Below are 21,764 nucleotides of genomic sequence, written 5' to 3'. Positions count from 1 at the left end.
CATACCTGGGCAATTTTCCACATAGTCGGGTAGATGCCAGTGTTGTAGCTGTACTGGAACAGTTTGGCTGAAGGCGCGGCTAGTTCTGGAGCACAAGTCTTCAGCACAACAGCCGGGATGTTGTTGGGGCCTTTGCTGTATCCAGTGCACTCAGCCATTTCTTGATATCACGTGGAGTGAATCGAATTGGCTGAAGACTGGCTTCTGTGATGGTGGGGATATCAGGAGGAGGCCGAGATGGATCATCCACTCGGCACTTCTGGCTGAAGATGGTTGCAAACGCTTCAGCCTTGTCTTTTGCACTGACGTGCTGGACTCTGCCATCATTGAGGATGGGGATGTTTACAAAGCCTCCTCCTCCCGTTAGTTGTTTAATTGTCCACTACCATTCATGACTGAATGTGGCAGGACTGCAGAGCTTTGATCTGATCTGTTGGTTGTGGAATCGCTTAGCTCTGTCTATAGCATGTTGCTTCTCTGTGCCTGCTTCAATTGCAGCCTTCAAAAGGTTGCTCAACATTCATTCTCTTCACTGGCTGATCCCATTCAATAAAGTGCCCAGCTCCCCAAAAACTGATTCCATCAGCTCAACAGATTAGCAAGTAATCCAAAAGCCACTATTTAATTACTTTCTAAACTGCCAACTGTATTTCAATCTTTCTATCTTCTGACTGTATTTCATGATTTTGCTTATTTTCACATCGTGTTCTTTGTCCCCCCACCCCCACTGCCTGATATCTTCCCTGTGGTCCCTGACCTGCCACCATTGCCAGTTTAGAAATCACACAACATTACCCTGGCATCAGTGAGTAGCAGCAAACCTGGTTGTCATTTGATTTTCTTTTAAACAATTGCCCCCCCTACAACTGCTGCCCCATATTTTCATCCCACCACCTAAAGTGCTGATGCTCCCCCTTTTCTAGCCAATTACATTTAGTTATGCTTTATTTTCTTCTTGAGCCCCCGCAGATCAAGCCACCATCATTGCCGCTTTGACCCATCAATTCTTCCTAATTTCATTTCATTCCTTTTAAAATGTGGCTGGTTTAACTCCTTTCTGGCCTACTGAATTAATTTACACCACTTCGTTAATTTACATTTTATTTTATTTATGTGCCCCCAAATTGATTTGGTTTGTTTTCCAGTTCGCTGGCTTAATGATGTAAACCAAGTCTTGCCTCATCCAACGTTGACTCAGTCTGCCTTCAGAGAGCTTGAAGAAATTTTTTTTTGTAATATATCAGCTTTATTCTCAGTAATAATACATACACACGTACAGAGACGCTGGGAAAGACCTGTTTTTCCTTTTGAATATCCCCCCACAGGGAGGTGCACCGTTCCCAGAGACACTGCAATACTGGGTCGATGCGTGGAGTAGACGGAGCAAGCCCCTATTCCATCTCCCTGTTCCAAAAATCAACTTAATATATGGTCCCCAGATAGGGGACGTATCAGATATTAAACTGATAAGAACAGATTTTTTTTTCAAAAAATATACTTTATTCATAAAATTTGCAGCAATACATCCAATAGTTGTCATATCACATTCCAAACGTACACAATACAGATTATACAATTTGCAGGTTACATCAAGTACAATTCAATGAACACATTGTACATAATTACAGTTCATGACAGTATAGGGTGCCTCATTGCATTACACTCAATACGGATTATTGATTACAGATACATTACAGTTACATTACAGATTCATTACAGGTACATTACATCAATTTGAATTTTACATTCTGCCCGAGGGGGGTTTTTCCCTGAATGCATCCCCTCGGTATACAACGGCGGGAAGGCTCTAAACGGTTGCCTTTCCCCACAGAGCCTTTGCGGCAGCCGCACCCATCCTCAGTGCGTCCCTGAGCCTGTAGTCCTGGATAATGGAATGTGCCAGTCTGCAACACTCGGTCGAGGACAGCTCCTTGCACTGGAAGACCAGCAAGTTTCGGGCAGACCAAAGGGCATCTTTCACCGAGTTGATGGTCTTCCAGCAGCAGTTGATGTCTGTCTCGGTGTGCGTCCCCGGGAACAGCCCTTAGAGCAGAGAGTCCTGTGTTACGGAACTGCTCGGGACGAACCTGGACAGATACTACTGCATCTCTCTCCAGACCTTCCTTGCAAAGGCACATTCCGTAAGGAGATGGGTGACGGTCTCGTCTCCACCGCAGCCTCCTCGGGGACAGTGCACGGTGGCGCTGAGACTCCGGGAGTGCATGAAGGATCTGACGGGAAGGGCCCTTCTCACCACCAGCCAAGCTAGGTCTTGGTGCTTGTTTGAAAGCTCTGGTGATGAGGTGTTCTGCCAAATGACATTGACAGTCTGCTCGGGGAACCAACCGACAGGATCCACCATCTCCTTTTCCCGCAGGGTCTTGAGGACGTTACGTGCGGACCACTTGCTGATCTCCTTGTGGTCAAAGGTGTTTTTCTGCACAAACTTTTCCACAAAGGACAGGTGGGGTGGAAATGGACAAGCAAAAGGCAGGGATATCTGGGGAAGGTCACAAGGGGTTTTCACTGTTACATCTTCAGATCCCACTACCCCACAAGTAGACATGGGTCGATGTGAGTCAACTCCCATAAAGGTTGGACCGCTCATGATAGTGACTGACACCATTAAACTCAAAGGTACCTACAGCAGATCAGAATTGGTAACAATGTAGTTGCTGTAAGTGTAACATTTATTTCCTGTAGCACTTTTCTGTCATGCTTTTCCTATCAGTTTTCTGTCACACTTTTTTCACTCTCTATTGATTGGCTCAGTTTAATTTGCTATTTTCCTTTGAGGAGGTAGGGAATGTATTAATTAAAAATGAGGAAAGGTGCTCGAAAATTGCCACTAAGAAACTACTAAGGACTTACAAAAACAATCATAACAACATGATTAAATTTAAGTTGTTTTTTGTGAGTTTGAGTAGTTTCATTAATATTGTTATGGGAAGGCCTCAACTTCGCTCAAAAGCCTGCGTTTGAAATTGATATTTCGACTTGATGCTTTTTAGGTTCAGGGAGATGCCGCAATTGGAGCAGCTGCAGAATTTCCCATCATGCATCAGTAGGCATCTGTCAGACTAAGTGGCAGGCTCACTCACAACTAGAAGTATAGCTCCCATGATATAAAAGGATTTTTGAGTTCCTTTTATGATATTTTCCAAATAGTTTAAAAACAAGCTGCACAATTACTTTTTAAATTATTTAGTCAACTGTATAAGTCAGAGACACCAGGAAGCCAGACAGATAGGGTCAGAGGTTGAGATTCCTTTCCCTTTATGCTACATTGCCGCTCGCCCCTTACAAGGTTGGTAAAGTGGAGGGATTGTAGCCGGAGGCAGGGAACCCACCTCCATTCTCACCACCTCAACCTAGGAAGAGGTTGGCGTATCTTTGGAGGCTGGCACACCCAATAGGAAGAACCCAATAGGAAGAGACACATCAGCCTCCTCGATGGTTGTTTGCGGGACTTACCTTGGGGTCCAGGCTAGGATCATGACCTGGACCACTGAAAATTTAATGTAATAGATTTTTTTTTGTTTAATGAAGCAACCGTACAAAGGAAGTCACTGGGTACTGATTAAGACTGTTTCCAGGAAAGACCCCAGAACACTTTTCAGCCTGGGCATCATGGCCACATTTTGTGACAGACACCCAAGATGTGCCAATCGTGGGAACTCACTTCCCACATTTAAATATAGTGACCTCCCACTGACTCCACATACTCCAGCAGGATCAGTGACAGAGGTCCTGGTATAATTGCCAGACAATGTCCTTGAGGAATTTTTGAACCATCGAGTCTTTCCTCATCCTAAGTTAAGTTCATTAAAACAAATGAATTGAATTTTGAAAGCTTCTCAGACAAACATAAAGGCTACAATTGCCATCACCAGTGATTTGTTGACAGTTAGAAAATGAAAACATTCGAATTAGTGACAGTTTTAGAAGGTTCACTCGGTTAATCCCGGGGATGAGGGGGCGGACATATGAGGAGAGGTTGAGTAGATTGGGACTCTACTCATTGGAGTTCAGAAGAATGAGAGGCGATCTTATTGAAACATATAAGATTGTGAAGGGTCTTGATCGGGTGGATGCAGTAAGGATGTTCCCAAAGATGGGTGAAACTAGAACTAGGGGGCATAATCTTAGAATAAGGGGCTGCTCTTTCAAAACTGAGATGAGGAGAAACTTCTTCACTCAGAGGGTGGTAGGTCTGTGGAATTTGCTGCCCCAGGAAGCTGTGGAAGCTACATCATTAGATAAATTTAAAACAGAAATAGACAGTTTCCTAGAAGTAAAGGGAATTAGGGGTTATGGGGAGCGGGCAGGAAATTGGACATGAAGCTGAGTTCGGATCGGTCAATGCCCTGTGGGTGGCGGAGAGGGCCCAGGGGCTATGTGGCCGGGTCCTGCTCCGACTTCTTGTGTTCTTTAGATTTGTGGTTGGGATCAGATCAGCCATGATCTTATTGAATGGCGGAGCAGGCTCGAGGGGCCGATTGGCCTACTCCTGCTCCAATTTCTTATGTTCTTATGTTCTTGTGTTCTTATGACAGTTGTGCTCGAGAGAGAGAGAGAGAGAGAGAGAGACAGACATAGGGGATAAAATTGGTTTCAATGTTGGCGCAAAACAGGCAATAACGAAACAAAAAGAAATTCGGGCGAGGTGTAAAATGGGCTGCCGATTCGTTATCACCTGGTTTGCATTAATGCCAAAGACCAAGTTCACCCCTATAGAGGGTGTATAGCACTATTCCATGACACCACCCACCCCCCCACCCAACACACACACACACACACACACACACACACTTCCAAAGACTAGCATTCTCCCTAATGCTGCCACATTCTGGGATCCTCCACCCAGTGTTGAAAGACCCCTGAACCTCCTCTTGATTCTACCAGAACCCAAGATCTCCCCTCATGGTCCTGCCTTACCTGGAAACTCACATTCCCCACTGCTGCCAAACTCTGCCACTCCCCACCACTCCTCCATCTCATTTCAACATGCCCTCTCTCCTCTGAGTTCACTGCCCTCCAATCTCCCTTAATCTCTCCCTCCATATAAACTCCCCTACCCACATTCAGGGCCACCCCCTCGACCTTGCCATCTCACATGGGCTCTCTACTCCCATCGTGTCAATCACAGATAAGGCCATCTCTGATCACTTCCTTTTATCCATCTCCACCCACATCCCCCTTCCCCCTCCCAACCCCACTTCCTTCTGTATTCGCCCTGGAAAAAACTCTCTCCCAAGTCACTTACAACAGCACTTTCAAATTCCCAACTGTCCAGCCTTTGGACCACCATTCACCACGACATTTCTGCAGCTACCAATTTACTCAATTACATCCTAACCTCCACCTTTAATGCACTTGTCCCCATTAAAACCATAAAACTCTCTGACCTTGGTCATTCCCCCTTCTATGGCCCTCATCTTCGCTCCCTTAAGTCCAAGGGATGCAGACTTGAACATTTATGGTGGATAACTGGTTTAGCCATTCGTCACCAGATCTGGCTGGACCACATAAAGCACTATCGGGTCCTTCTCTCCTCTGCCAAAACTGCTCACTATTCCAGAATCATCCTGGAATGCAAAAATAACCCCTGGCTTCTATTCTCCACTACAAAGAGTCTTCTTAAACCCCTCTCCCCTACCACCTCCACCCTCACCTCCAACAAATGTGAGGAGCTCATGGACTACTTTGTCACTAAGATTGAGATCATCCATTCAGCTGCCTCTGCTGCTTCCCTCCCTTTCCCGAGCCCACCAAGCCAAACTTCCCCTAAGGTTCCCCCCTGCCCTAGCCCTGAGCTTGCATCTTTCTCTAGTTTCTCTCCTATCTCCCCTCATGACCTATCCGAGTTTATCTTGACCATGAGACCCACCTCCTGCTCCCTTAAATCTATTCCCACCAAACTGCTGACCACCCAATTTTCCTTCCTGGCTCCCATGTTAGCTGATATTGTCAACAGTTCCACCTCCTCAGGTACTGTCTCCCTCCCCTTCAAATCTGCCATCATCACCTCCCTCCTCAGAAAATCCACCCTTGACCCCTCTGTCCTTGCAAACTACCATCCCATCTCCAACCTCCCTTTCCTCCCCCAAGTCCTTGAACATGTTGTCACTTCCCAAATCTGAGCCAATCTTTCCCACAATTCCATGTTTAAACCCCTTCAATCAGGTTTCCGCCCCTGCCTCAGCACTGAAACGGCCCTTATCAAAGTCACAAATGACATCCTCTGTGTCTGCGACCGTGGTAAACTATCCCTCCTAATCCTTCATAGAATCATAGAATCATAGAAGTTTACAACATGGAAACAGGCCCTTCGGCCCAACATGTCCATGTCGCCCAGTTTATACCACTAAGCTAGTCCCAATTGCCTGCACTTTGCCCATATCCCTCTATACCCATCTTACCCATGTAACTGTCCAAATGCTTTTTAAAAGATAAAAATGTACCCGCCTCTACTACTGCCTCTGGCAGCTCGTTCCAGACACTCACCACCCTTTGAGTGAAAAAATTGCCCCTCTGGACCCTTTTGTATCTATCCCCTCTCACCTTAAATCTATACCCCCTCGTTATAGACTCCCCTACCTTTGGGAAAAGATTTTGACTATCTACCTTATCTATGCCCCTCATTATTTTATAGACTTCGATAAGATCACCCCTAAACCTCCTACTCTCCAGGGAAAAAAGTCTCAGCCTATCCAACCTCTCCCTATAAGTCAAACCATCAAGTCCCGGTAGCATCCTAGTAAATCTTTTCTGCACTCTTTCTAGTTTAATAATATCCTTTCTATAATAGGGTGACCAGAACTGTACACAGTATTCCAAGTGTGACCTTACTAATGTCTTGTACAACTTCAACAAGACATCCCAACTCCTGTATTCAATGTTCTGACCAATGAAACCAAGCATGCCGAATGCCTTCTTCACCACCCTATCCACCTGTGACTCCACTTTCAAGGAGCTATGAACCTGTACTCCTAGATCTCTTTGTTCTATAACTCTCCCCAACGACCTACCGTTAACGGAATAGGTCCTGGCCCGATTCGATCTACCAAAATGCATCACCTCACATTTATCTAAATTAAACTCCATCTGCCATTCATCGGCCCACTGGCCCAATTTATCAAGATCCCGTTGCAATCCTAGATAACCTTCTTCACTGTCCACAATGCCACCAATCTTGGTGTCATCTGCAAACTTACTAACCATGCCTCCTAGATTCTCATCCAAATCATTAATATAAATAACAAATAACAGCGGACCCAGCACCGATCCCTGAAGCACACCGCTGGTCACAGGCCTCCAGTCTGAAAAACAACCCTCCACAACCACCCTCTGTCTTCTGTCGTCAATCCAATTTTGTATCCAATTGGCTACCTCACCTTGGATCCCGTGAGATTTAACCTTATGTAACAACCTACCATGCGGTACCTTGTCAAAGGCTTTGCTGAAGTCCATGTAGACCACGTCTACTGCACAGCCCTCATCTATCTTCTTGGTTACCCCTTCAAAAAACTCAATCAAATTCGTGAGACATGATTTTCCTCTCACAAAACCATGCTAACTGTTCCTAATCAGTCCCTGCCTCTCCAAATGCCTGTAGATCCTGTCTTTCAGAATACCCTCTAACAACTTACCCACTACAGATGTCAGGCTCACCGGTCTGTAGTTCCCAGGCTTTTCCCTGCCGCCCTTCTTAAACAAAGGCACAACATTTGCTACCCTCCAATCTTCAGGCACCTCACCTGTAGCTGTCGATGATTCAAATATCTCTGCTAGGGGACCCGCAATTTCCTCCCTAACCTCCCATAATGTCCTGGGATACATTTCATCAGGTCCCGGAGATTTATCTACCTTGATGCGCGTTAAGACTTCGAGCACCTCCCTCTCTGTAATATGTACACTCCTCAAGACATCACTATTTATTTCCCCAAGTTCCCTAACATCCATGCCTTTCTCAACCATAAATACCGATGTGAAATATTCATTTAGGATCTCACCCATCTCTTGTGGTTCCGCACATAGATGACCTTGTTGATCCGTAAGAGGCCCTACTCTCTCCCTAGTTACTCTTTTGCCCTTTATGTATTTGTAGAAGCTCTTTGGATTCTCCTTTGCCTTATCTGCCAAAGCAATCTCATGTCCCCTTTTTGCCCTCCTGATTTCTCTCTTAACTCTACTCCGGCAATCTCTATACTCTTCAAGGGATCCACTTGATCCCAACTGCCTATGCATGTCATATGCCTCCTTCTTCTTTTTGACTAGGGCCTCAATCTCCCGAGTCATCCAAGGTTCCCTACTTCTACCAGCCTTGCCCTTCACTTTATAAGGAATGTGCTTACCCTGAACCCTGGTTAACACACTTTTGAAAGCCTCCCACTTACCAGACGTCCCTTTGCCTGCCAACAAAATCTCCCAATCAACTTCTGAAAGTTCCTGTCTAATACCATCAAAATTGGCCTTTCCCCAATTTAGAATTTTAACTTTTGGGCCAGACCTATCATTCTCCATAGCTATCTTAAAACTAATGGAATTATGATCACTGGTCCCAAAGTGATCCCTCACTAACACTTCTGTCACCTGCCCTTCCTTATTTCCCAAGAGGAGGTCAAGTTTTGCCCCCTCTCTAGTCGGGCCATCCACATACTGAATGAGAAATTCCTCCTGAATACACTCAACAAATTTCTCTCCATCCAAGCCCCTAATGCTATGGCTGTCCCAGTCAATGTTGGGAAAGTTAAAGTCCCCTACTATTACCACCCTATTTTTCTTGCAGCTGTCTGTAATCTCCTTACATATTTGCTCCTCAATTTCCCGTTGACTATTTGGGGGTCTGTAGTACAATCCTATCAAAGTGATCTCTCCCTTCTTATTTTTCAGTTCTACCCATATAGACTCAGTGGGCGAACCCTCGGATATATCCCCTCTCACTACTGCCGTGATGTTCTCCCTAATCAAGAACGCAACTCCCCCTCCTCTCTTACCTCCTGCTCTATCTTTCGTATAGCATCTGTACCCTGGAACATTGAGCTGCCAGTCCTGCCCCTCCCTTAGCCATGTTTCAGTAATAGCTATAACATCCCAGTCCTATGTACCCATCCATGCCCTGAGTTCATCTGCCTTGCCCATCAGACTTCTTGCATTGAAATAAATGCAGTTTAATCTAGACTTCCCTTGGTCTTTGCCCTGCTTTCTCAGACCATCTGTCCGGTCATGTTTTGTACACTCTCCCTTACTGCCTTTTGTTTCTGTCACCACTTTACTTCCCACTGACTTCCTGCATCGGTTCCCATCCCCCTGCCACATTAGTTTAAACCCTCCCCAACAGCACTAGCAAACACTCCCCCTAGGACATTGGTTCCAGTCCTGCCCAGATGCAGACCACCCAATTTGTACTGGTCCCACCTCCCCCAGAACCGGTTCCAATGGCCCAGGAATTTGAATCCCTCCCTCTTGCACCATCTCTCAAGCCATGTATTCATCCTAGCTATCCTGTCATTCCTACTCTGACTAGCCCGTGGCACTGGTAGCAATCCTGAGATTACTACCTTTGAGGTCCTACCATTTAGTTTAACTCCTAACTCCCTAAATTCAGCTTGTAGGACCTCATCCCCTTTTTTACCTATATCGTTGGTACCTATATGCACCACGACAACTGGCTGTTCACCCTCCCCCTCCAGAATGTCCTGCAGCCGCTCCGAGACATCCCTGACCCTTGCACCAGGGAGGCAACATACCATCCTGAAGTCTCGGTTGCGTCCGCAGAAACGCCTGTCTATTCCCCTTACAATTGAGTCCCCTATCACAATGGCTCTGCCACTCTTTTTCCTGCCCTCCTGTGCAGCAGAGCCAGCCACGGTGCCATGAACCTGGCCGCTGTCACCTTCCCCTGGTGAGCCATCTCTCCCAACAGCATCCAAAACGGTATACCTGTTTTGGAGGGAGATGACCGCAGCGGACCCCTGCACTGCCTTCCTACTCTTCCTCTGTCTGTTGGTCACCCATTCACTATCTCCCTCAGTAGTTTTTATCTGTGGTGTGACCAACTCACTGAACGTGCTATCCACGGCTTCCACAGCATCACGGATGCTCCAAAGTGAGTCCATCCGCAGCTGAAGAGCCGTCAAGCGTTCAGACAGTAGCTGCAGCTGGACACGCTTCCCGCAGGTGAAGGAACCAGGGACACAGGAAGGATCCCCGAGTTCCCACATCCCACAAGAGGAACATGACACGGGTCTGGGATCTCCTGCCATGGCTTAACCCTTAAGTTAGCTTAACAACAACTACAATGTCAAGAGAAAAAAAAGGAAAGAAAAACTACTTGCCACTCCCTTTAAGGAGTTTACTCCTTTAAATTATTCTTAATTTATTGACCTGTCTGCAGCCTTTGACATGGTTGACCACACCATCCTCCTCCAACGCCTCTCCTCCAAAGTCCAGCTGGGTGGGACTGCGCTCACCTGGTTCCATTCTTATCTATTCAATTGGAGCGAGAGAATCATCTGCAATGGAGTCTCTTCCCGCTCTCACACCATTACCTCAATCTATCCTTGGCCCCCTCCTATTTCTCATCTCCAAGCTTCCGCTCAGCGACATCACCCGAAAACACGTCAGGCTCCACATGCACACTGACGACACCCAGCTTTACTGCTTCTCATGTGTCACGCTGCTTGTCTGATATCCAGTACTGGATGAACAGAAATTTCCTCCAACTAACTATTGGGAAGACCGAAGACCATTCGCAAACTTGAAGTCCTATTTGACCCTGAGATGAGCTTCCAACCCCATATCCTCTCCATCACAAGACAGCCTATTTCCACCTCCAAAACATCACCCTTCTCCGCCCCTGCCTCAGCTCATCGGCTGCTGAGACCCTCGTTCATGCCTTTGTTACCTCTAGACTTGACAATTCTGATGCTCTCCTGGCTGGCCACCCATCTTCTACCCTACATAAACTTGAGCTCATCCAAAACTCTGCTGCCTGTATCCTAACTTGCACCAAGTCCCATTCACCCATCACTGACCTACATTGGCTCCCAGTCCGGCAACGCCTTGATTTAAAAATTCTTATCTTTGTTTTCAAATTTGTCCATGGCCTCGCCCCTGTAACCTCCTCCAGCCCTATAATCTCCGAGATCTCTGCGCTTCTCCAATTTTGGCCTCTTGCACATCTCTGATTTTAATCGCTCCACCATTGGTGGCTCTGCCTCAGCTGCCTAGGTCCTAAGCTCTGGAATTCTCTCCCTAGCCTCTCTGCCTCTCCCTCCTCCTTTAAGACGATCCTTAAAACCTACCTCTTTGACCAAGCTTTTGGTCACCTGACCAAATATCTCCTTATGTGGTTCAATGTCAAATTTTGTTTGATAACGCTCCTGTGAAGCGCCTTGGGATGTTTTATTGCTTTAAAGGCACTATATAAATGCAAGTTGTTTTTGTGGCCTGATGTTAGAAATTACCCATTAAAGTAAATACCATATTCTACCCGTAGTGCTACCAAATGCCAGGTTCCTTCTCTGTAGTGCTGCCATACAACAGAACTACTCCCTGCTACTACCAAAGCCAATGCAACAACAACAACAACAACAACGTGTATTTATATAGCGCCTTTAATCTAATAAAAACTTCCCAAGGTGCTTCACAGGAGCGTTAGCAAACAAAATTTGATACCGAGCCACATAAGGAGATATTAGGACAGGTGACAAAAAGCTTGGTCAAAGAGACAGGTTTTAAGGAGCATCTTAAAGAAGGCAGAGAGGTTTAGGGAGGGAATTCCAGAGCTTAGGGCCTAGGTAGCTGAAGGCACCTATAACTGCTGCTAAACACCACACGCCCTCTCCTAATTACCACTAAATCCAACATTCCTGCTTCCAATCTGCTACATCTTGCTGTACATCCTGGGCTTGTAACCCGGCGGTTACAAAACTACATATTCTCTAACTTACCGTGACCAACACCGGGGGGGCGGGGGAGCGAGGGGGGCAACGTGTGTGCACCTGTCTGTGAAGGTAAAATAGTTTCAAGGTTCCATATTGCTTGGCATGCTTCTTTTGTGCTCAAAGCTCACTTACATTAACATGACATTAAATGATTGTTACGTAGGCTTTAGCAAAGGAAATGAATGCTACAGGGAAATAAAAAACACCTCTTGTGTGGAGGAGGTGTTAGTGAGGGAGGGAACGTTGCAACAGATGACAAAGGATCGGATGTAACAGTGAAGAAACAATAAAGGAGTGAGGGTGGAGGGACATATATGCTGAGTTCGCTGTCGGATGATGAATTAGTTTGGTTTTCAATTCTCCTAGGCTGGAAGGTGGCCATACCCAGGGTCCCTGGGTGGGTGCAATTTTCCAGTCTTGATACAACCTTGCTGCATAAAACTGAATTCCCACAGATATCAAGCAGCTGCTAACCAAAGTACGTAGCACTTAGAAATATTAGTCATATATTACTGAAATTATAATTCCCCCATTATTGATTACATAATAATCGGCAAACGCATGTATCACTCTCTGCGTTTACCAGTGAAAATCTTTCCAATCCCAATGGGAATGAAACTTTCATGAGCAGACTTTTGGATTGTACTGTATTTTATGCCACAGTAATGTTGATTTGAATCCCAATTGTGGTGAGTGCATCACTTCAGTTTAAGTACTGCTTGTATTAATAGCTTTTTGATGCATGCTGACCTTGCAATGGTTGCAATTTAAAAAAAAACATGTCAAGAGTTACAAAGCTGGATGGAATAAAATGCCTGATATAAGATTCAAAGCATGGAGGTAATACGAGAGGCACTGGAGAAGAGCTGTCATTTCAACATCATATGATTCAGCACAAGCAAAATTATTCCTAACTTCAGATTAATTCTGTTGGGAATAGTGAATCGTCATCCTGATTTAAAAGAAACTTGAGTTGTTCAATAGACAGTTGAATATTCAATCTGCCTGAGCAGTTTATTTACACCGAGTTCAATATTTGAATAGAAATAAGAAGCTTTGGCATGAGATGTGTTTCTTTAAGATGGGTAACCAACTGTCTTTTTCACTGACAACTGCTATCACTGGGCAACAGCATCCATACACTTAACAGAATGACAAGCATGCAGTAAGGTCTATTCCTTAATGAATAGAGACATCAAGCTCACACTCTGTTTGAAAACAGAAGAATTATGTCTGTGTCCATTATGTCTCCAAAATACCAAGCAGTCTTTCTGAGATTCAAACCTTAGTCTTCTATCCTTGGAGAAATACTTCATGGTAATAATCCAGCTAATTCAAAGCATTTAGTCTAATAACAGGGGAAATGTTTAATCAACGTTAAAGCAAAACCACATGACCCTATCAGTCATAAAAATATGCTGCAAACATTTACCCCTCTATTATTTCTAACTATGCTCACTGTATCAAATTTAATAAAAACAGAAAATGCACAAACAGTATCTGTGTACAGTTCTGACCAAGGATTAAGGCGCCCGCTCCTTCTGACCCACAAGGATACCCCATAAAAATGAATAGTACTTACCTTCCTGGCCCCGCTCCTGTGTGCCGCCAGGTTTTACTGCTGGGTTGAGCACTGCACATGACTTGTGCGATCCGTAGTTAAAATCACGTTGGGGTCCTAATTCCTTCTTAACACCACGACTTTAATATATTTATGCGGCCCATGCCCTCATGGGTGAAGGGATTCGCAAAATTTCACATGTCCCCCCCCTCCCTCGAAGATTTATTGGAGTTATTAAAGAGACCCTGGTGTGACTGTTTTAAAAAATTCAGGGTCTCAAAATGGCTGCGGTCAGACACATGGCCAAGGGCCTGCAGCATTTGAAATTGGATTCTCGGACAGCTTGGCAGGCTCCGTGTTTCAGACAGGGCTCTTTGAACAATGCAGTTGCATTCACGCCCTGAGGCAAGGCATCAACGTTGCCGGTCTACACAATCAAAATTCGAGCAGGAGTAATCCCAGGTCTAAAGATAGCCCATCAAGGAACATTCAGAACAATGGAAAGCAGTTATGGAACAGATCAGTACAGGTACCGGCCATTAATGTAAATGGGCCAAGATCGGGGCCCTCTTGTCTTACGTTTTCACGCCCAAATCGGACAATGGAGCAAACTGATGAGGCGCGAAAATAACCTGTCACCGGGAGGGTATCACTGGGGCGTCCCAGAACCTCTCTCTCTCTTTTTCTCTTCGCCTCGGCCCGGTGTCCTGCTTGCCTGCTAGCAACCAAGAAGGAAGGCCGTCCAGTAAACATCGCAACCACGTGTCGACGGCAGCAGCAGGACACAGGGGCCAGGCCTTTTCATCTGTTTCATCGGTGAGCATTATTTTTTTTTCTGGCCGTCACAAGACAACCTAGCTCGGTGTAAGGGTGGGAGTTAAAGGGGTATTGCTAAAATTGTGATTTTAGAATTTTCCCTTGATGTGTCTGTTTCTTCCACCCCGTTAAGTGTAAGACTGTATTGCATCCATAGCGATTCCTTTTATCTTCTGTATAATACTGTTTACCTTGTAGTTTTAGTTTTCTTATTAATAAACATTGGTTTTCCTTGCACCAATCCACTGGTCTGTTTGTCTGTCCTTATTACCGCTCGATAAGTCCTGAGCTCAGAATCAGGAAGGGGAAAGCGATTCGAAACCGCACAGCAGGCAGAGCAGCTCAGGAAAACATAACTGGCTGACCTACAATAAGCCCCGGAAACAAAACCCCTTACACGGGGTGACCAAAACCCATGAATTAAAGTGGCAGCAGGTGTGGGTGCATGAGAATGGAGTGGTAAGTATTTTACTGCTATTTTAACCTTCTTGTCGAGCACGGGAGGTTAAAATCGGGGCTATTGTGCCTGTTTATGAAATAAAGTACAGACTTGGTTCGTGCTGTGAAAATTTACTGAATCAAACCCAGAATATTACAATACTATATGTGCTACCATTCAAAATATCACGACAAACACCATAAAGCATATCATAAACATTCATCATTCAAAATATCATTGCAATCACTCTAAAACATATGCAAAGTTTCACTCAAAATACCACTGAGCTCACTGAAAGACCCAAAGGCTCTGAAAATCTGTGGCAGGCACAATCCTGGCAATTACACTAGGATCGTGCCCGTTGTGGAATTCCATTGCTGACCCCAAAAAAGTTCAAGAGGCTTGGGGAAGACGCTGCAGAAACAGGCCTTCAATAGTGGGGGGGCACATCTTCAGCATCTCCCCGACTTGCCAAAGACTCCATAAATGCTGGCAGAAAGCATCCTGTCCAAGGCCCTCTCTCAGTTGGTGCCCTGAGCCTGAACCCTCCGGAGGGACCTACTTGCATCCTTCTGGAGGCCGGTATGCCTCATCTCACTTGGTGTACTAGTCTCTCGACATAAGCTGGGTCCCATTGAGGTCAAGGAAGTGGGGACTGCCAGCGTAGGGCGTCCCCACCCCTAACCCCATCACATTGGTGGCCTTGTTTGGCGGTCAGAGGCTCTGTCCCCAAATGAAGCTGCTGGAAACTCATGCTTAAAGCATATCCAGGTCTCAGCGGAGCTCCTGGCTGTTCCAGCAGATACCCAGTGGAGTTGTACCGCAAAGGCTGAGCAAATACTGGGCCAAGTATTCATCGTTTGAAGCATTTCAAAACATTGCTAATCACAAGCAATGATTCAATCCCAAATGGTAACTAACTTTGTCACTGCACTAATGGCCCCTCACCTTTGATTACTCAGAGGATGAATACTCCACATGGTGTAGAATTGGTATATGTAGATCGCACAGATCCCACACTCAATCCAGAGTCAGTGTTGATTCAGCCAACATCAGATGGGACACCAATGAGGTAAAATTATTTCTGGTGACCCTCCATCTTGATGGAAGAAATACAGCTAGGGTTACTGTTCCTGATCACTATGCAGTGAGTGTGCTGGAAATGCACATGCAGAAGCTGAGTAAGCATAGGCTCAGGTCCTGCTGTAATGGCTCTACGAGTGAATATCCATCAACACTCATGAATGGCCACACTGGACAAGATATAGAAGGGCTACTACCTCCTGTGAATCCAAGTCCCAGAATGAGTCATTGTCATTAGAAGAGGAGAGCAAGAAGTGAAAAAAGGCCTGGCAGAGAAAGCATGTGTTTCAGTTGAGCCATGGAGCATGCCATATAGCCCTAGTCTTGCGAATCAAGTAAAGGGGGAAGAAATAGTGAGCAAATATTCAATATTCAATGATAAAAAACACTGTGGCCCCGATATTACCGGAAGGTGGGATGGCAGGTGGGAGGCGATTGGGCGCGTGGGTAACCCACCCAGTAAAATCCATCTGTTCCCCACGCGATCGCGGGTAAATTGGAGCCACTTAACGTGGCTTCCGGGTTTCCTGTCAGAAACCTGCGCAACAGGTGGACTGCGCACCCGCATCACAGGCTGTCAGCTGGATGATCTTTATTTAAAGGGGCAGTCCTCCAAGGCTGCTCCTGGAGCAAACACCCCAAATTACACAATGGAGCAGCCCAAGGGAAAGGCTGCTCCTAGATTCAGTGATGTCTCACTCCAGTTGTTACTGGATGGGGTGAGGAAGAGGAGGGATGTATTTTACCCGGTAGACGGGAGGAAGCGGCCTGCCTGTGACACCAAGAAGGCCTGGCTCGAGATGGCAGAGGAGGTCACCAGGAGCAGCAACGTCTCCCACACATGGATCCAGTGCAGGAAGCGCTTCAATGACCTAACCAGGTCAGCCAAAGTGAGTACACTTACTCATTCTCCTACACTCCGTCTTCCACATCACCGCCCCCACCCCACAACTCATTCTGTACATGCCAACACTACTCTATCACTTCACTCCTCACACCCACTCAAAGCTCATCCTCAACTTACCTGCACTTCCTCGCCTCCCCAGTATTCATCCCACCACCACCACTCAACCCAATCCTCAAACAATGTCATGGCTCTGTCTCATACTCACCCTCTGATGCATCTCTTTCATGGTCAGCCTCACCCAAACTACGTCGCCACTACTCACTCACGCCGCTCTACTTTCTCCCCTTATAGGAGAAGACAGCCCAGAATGCACGGGAGAGGGCGAGGACCGGAGGGGGACCGCAACATCTAGTCGAGCTCACAGACGCGGAGCGGGAGGGTCTTGAAGTGAGCCGCACCCTTGAGTGCCTGTCCGTCGGGGACGCCGAGACTGGCACCCAACAAACGGCTGGTGACAGAACTTTAACATTCAGCACTCACAATAGCAAATGGTGTTAACATGCCTTGCCATCTTCTGCACCTCAACATCTGTCATCATGCTTAATATTGCCTTCTGTTCTCTTACAGGGCCTTCGGCGACCACCGTGACGGCGGAGGGAGATTCTTCAGAGGACCTGCCGGCCTCTGAGGGGGCCCCGTCACATCAGAGTGAGCCATCCACCAGCGCAGATACACACACCTCAGTGAGTCCCCGTCCTCACTTAGTTGGGGTTGCACATGGTGAGTCACCACACACGTGAGCACGAGCAGACACTGGTGGCAGAGGCAGCTGTGGAGAGTCCGCATCGGTGGGAGCACTCTTCTCCAGGCTCTGCTCAGCTGGACACAGATGCTGAACCCTGGGGGCCATCCATGAAAAGGAGAATGATCGAGGAACAGCAGCACATTTGCGAGGTACTGGAACAGGTGCCACGCGCACTCTCCACAATCGCGCAGAGGATGGAGGAGTCCAACTCCTGCATGTGTGGAATGGTGGCACAGGTAAGGGAGGGCATCTCTGAGATACTGTCACAGGGATGTGAGGGCATCTCTGAGCTAGAGTCGTGGGTAAGTGCGGGAACGTTTGCGATGGAGGGAAGGCCAACCTCCATGGAGCTTCAAGCACGGCTCACAAATGAGTCCATTGAGGCCCTGACAATGGCCCTTCGGACTTAGGGTGAACAACATTCTGCCGCCTTAAACAGGCAGGCAGATACTCTGGCAGTGGCCTTACAAGGCTTCACACATGTCCTCCAAACTGTCGTCCAGCGGAGTGGTAGGAGTCATGTGGGCCTGGCCCAGGGGAGGGATGATGGCAAAAGGGGAAATGGAAGCGGGGAAGCCACTCAAAGCACCCCCACGTCTCATCCGTTGCCCCCCTCTCAACCAGTACCCGCAATGCTGCCTCCTCTCCAGATATCTGAGTCTGCCTCTGCACAGGTGCAGGTGGAGCAGTCTTTGGAGGGGCCCTCATGGGCACCGAAACCCAGAGGGTGTAGGCCCAAAGCATCTAATCGGTCAGGGCATGACCAAGAGCAACCTGCCACTACCTCTACTGCAGCCACAGGGGTAGCACCACATAGGAGTAGTCGGAAGCGTAAGGCGAAGGTTTTGTGAGCACGGAGGGGATGCACAAGGATGTTTGACGGTTTGTTATGTTTTTTTATTTATATTTGCTTTCTGTTAATCGCACATTAAATATTATTATTGTCACCATTACTGCCATATCTTGGCCATTCTTGACTGGCTTGTGTAATAAGGCTTTCGTGAGATTCACTATGAACGCCCACAATTGATGCCACCCATTGGGTCACTCTACAGTGGGTCTATGTATAGTTGCACGACTATTTTGTGCAGGGGGCGGGGGGACGGGGGGCTGATGTGGGCGCTGCTCTGTCTAGACGGTGATTACTGGACTCTTCACACTGTCTGATGTTAGGAGAACCGTTCACATATCAGTGACTCCCTGGCCTCATGAGCAGCCAGGTGAGCCACTGTTCTGCCCATGGGTTGCTCCTCCTCCTCCGCCTCGTCCTCGTCCTCATCCTCCTCAATGTGGGTGGCAGATGTGGAAGGGGCCTCCTCCAGCGGCACCACTCTCTGTTGTGCCATGTTGTGCAGCATGACTGTAATGCATCACACTCTGACTGGTGCGTATTGAAGCACACCCCCAGAATGATCAAGGCACCTGAAGCGCATCTTGAGCAGCCCTTTAGCAGGCTCAATTGTAGACCTGGTAGTGATGTGGCTGTCGTTATATCGACGCTGTTGCTCGGTGGTGGGATTCCTCAGAGGTGTCATGTGCCACGTATGCAGGGGATATCCCTTGTCCCTGAGGAGCCAGCCTTTGCGGGTGTTCAGTGCATGGAAGAGGGGCGGGATGTTGGACTCCAGGGAATCTGGCACACACGTGAAGGAATCTCTTGCAGTGGTCACAGATGAGCTGAGTGTTGATGGAGTGATAGCCCTTCCTGTTAATGAACAGTCCTGGCTCGTGTGGAGGTGCTCGTATTGCTATATGGGTGCAATCGATTACACCCTGCACCCATGGGAAGCCGGCCACACCGTGGAATCCCACTGCCCTCTCCGTCTGGCTGAGGTCATCCATGGGGCATTTGACGTAGTGCGAGGCCCTGCGAAACAAGCCGTCAGTGACCTGCCTTATGCACTTGTTATGCAGACAACTGAGAGACCCCGGTGATGTCCCCGGTGGCACCCTGGAACGATCCAGAGGCGAAGAAGTTGAGGGCAGTGGTGACTTTGACAGCGACAGGTAAGGAGATGCTGCTCGGGCCAGCCGGGAGCAGCTCAGCATAAAAGAGGCTGCAGATGTCTGCGACCAACTGGTGACTGACTCAGCCTCCGTATGCACTGCTCCTCAGAGAGGTCCAGGAAGCTGAGCCTCGATCTGTAGACCCTGTTGAGAGGGTAGTGCCTCCTGCGATGTCGCTCTCTCTGTTGTTGCCCTCCGTGCTGTTGTGCAGGTGCCTGTGATGCAGCACTGTGTTGTGGCGCTCCATGTTGCGAAGGTGGACGGCATGCCTGGTGATGTTGCTCGTCCTCGGGTGAAGTGATGAATGCAGCTATGGCGCTCCCCCATCCTGATGGTGTGAGTTTGAGGGGGTCCGCAAAGTAGGTAAATGTGTTTGCACAGCAGAGTTTTGGGCATAAATTAAGAATTTTGAGTGAAAAGACAAAGGTCTTGCAGCCAAAACTTTGCCTGAAGTGACAGAGTGCCCTGCTGCAATAAATGAGGTTTCTCCCCCTGCCTGTCAAATAATCCTTTGCATCTCCCACTGGCTGCTGGCTGAAATACGTCTGCTCCAACAGGGAGTGTTTCCCACAGCACGGGAAACACGCTGTGGATCCTTCAAAATTGCACCCCTGCCAAAATCTCCACTCAATGAGGTCTCTCAAGTACCTCAACTGTCTGACTAACTATATAAATTATCAACCAGTCGGCTTTAATTGCCGGTGGGAGTCCCATTCAGGAAGTGTGCGCGCACCCGAACGCGTCACTGGGGAACCCAGAAGTCAGCGGGTTGGAGACGGGCTCTGAACCCGCTCCGGATTTCTGCCATTTTACGAGCCCCCCCCCAACCAACGCACCCGCTCCACCATCTGAAAATCGGCCCCTGTGTGTTTACAGCACTAAACAGATATTGGTCTGAGACTGATAACTGCAGAACAACTACAGCCTTAAATATCCTAACCAGCCCACAGGTTAGCACACCCACCACTGTATCTGAGATGGAAACAGCCCAGAAGAGCTGCACATCATTTTGTATCACAATAATGGGAAGTACAAAAGACACAGTGTCATTTTCAGCACAAATTATGTCAGAACAACGGCCTTGAAATTGAGCTCTGCAATATTAGCATATGAATACTTAATACGTTCATACGAAATTTTTTAATCCCTAATTCAATGAAGGAATTAACTTTTTTAAAAAACAAACAGGATTACACCTCTGTTAAAATAGTGGACAAAGAAATTTTAAATGATAGTTGAAGAGTTCATCACATAATGTAATTTCAAGACCAGAGTGAATTATGCTCCATACTGTGCAGTGATAATGTCGAGAGAAAGGTATGATACTGACTTTCAGCTGATAAAAAAATTTCCCTTTAAAATGTTACATCTCTCACACAGAAACAGCTTCAAGCAACTGTCAAACAATTTGTCAAAGGAACTGCAGACACGTTTCCAGGCAAATGGTTTTGGGTTTGTACTTTATCATAAAGAGTCACGCTGCAGTTTCAGAATTATATAATAGCTCTCATTCCTGGCTAATCGTTGCTGGGACACTACCAGTCCTGGCTCCAATCTGATCCTCTCCTCCTTCCCATCACAGATAACCTGTACCTTCCTACAAATGTCACTACCTACTTTGGTAAGTGACCAAATTTAAAATCAGGAAGGCCCAATGTGGAAACCTAGGGGACAAAATTCGACTTCTGAACTCATCAGCTCGCCATTTTTCATATATTACAGTAAATGGACAGGAAATCGGGGCAGAAACAGAATTTTTAGCTCTAGTCCTTTGAACATTAGGTGCTTTGAAAGAATCAAATAAGCAAACCGGTACTTTCTTTGCTGACAAGTAGTTGAGTTGCAAAGAAGTTGGTATTTAAATGACACTCCTGTTTTAGAGTTGCCATTCCAGCCGTGTATGTCATATCAGTGTATAAGTCTCTACCCGAGAGGCAGAAAGCACACAGAAAGGTAAGAATTCAAGACTAGGGTTGCATTTTATATGAGAAAGGTTTTCTTACTTTGCGTGAAAGAATATTTTATTAGCCAGAATTTTTTTTCTGTAGCTCTCATTTAGAATTTGCTCATTTATAAATCCCACATGACAGTAGTAAAGACTGTAGAATCTTTATTAAAACAATGAGATATGAAAAATGAAGTTTCCTTTCTAACCTTTGAGTACTTGGATACACCAGTAGCAACATATATCAGTTAGTACTGCCACCAAAATCTAGCTGGATATAAGAATGGTTATAGTTCACATTAGTACTTCA

At 46.7% G+C, this 21,764-nt stretch overlaps 1 pseudogene; it reads right to left on the bottom strand.

Annotated features, from left to right (window-relative positions):
• Nucleotides 1–1,324: 1,324 nt before the first annotated feature.
• Nucleotides 1,325–1,496, bottom strand: LOC137324078 (U2 spliceosomal RNA; annotated as a pseudogene).
• Between the last annotated feature and the right edge of the window lie 20,268 nt (nucleotides 1,497–21,764).

The sequence above is a fragment of the Heptranchias perlo genome, chromosome 7 (genome assembly GCF_035084215.1).
Source record: "Heptranchias perlo isolate sHepPer1 chromosome 7, sHepPer1.hap1, whole genome shotgun sequence".
NCBI classification, from domain to species: domain Eukaryota; kingdom Metazoa; phylum Chordata; class Chondrichthyes; order Hexanchiformes; family Hexanchidae; genus Heptranchias; species Heptranchias perlo.
This window is presented reverse-complemented; position numbering and strand designations above follow the sequence as displayed.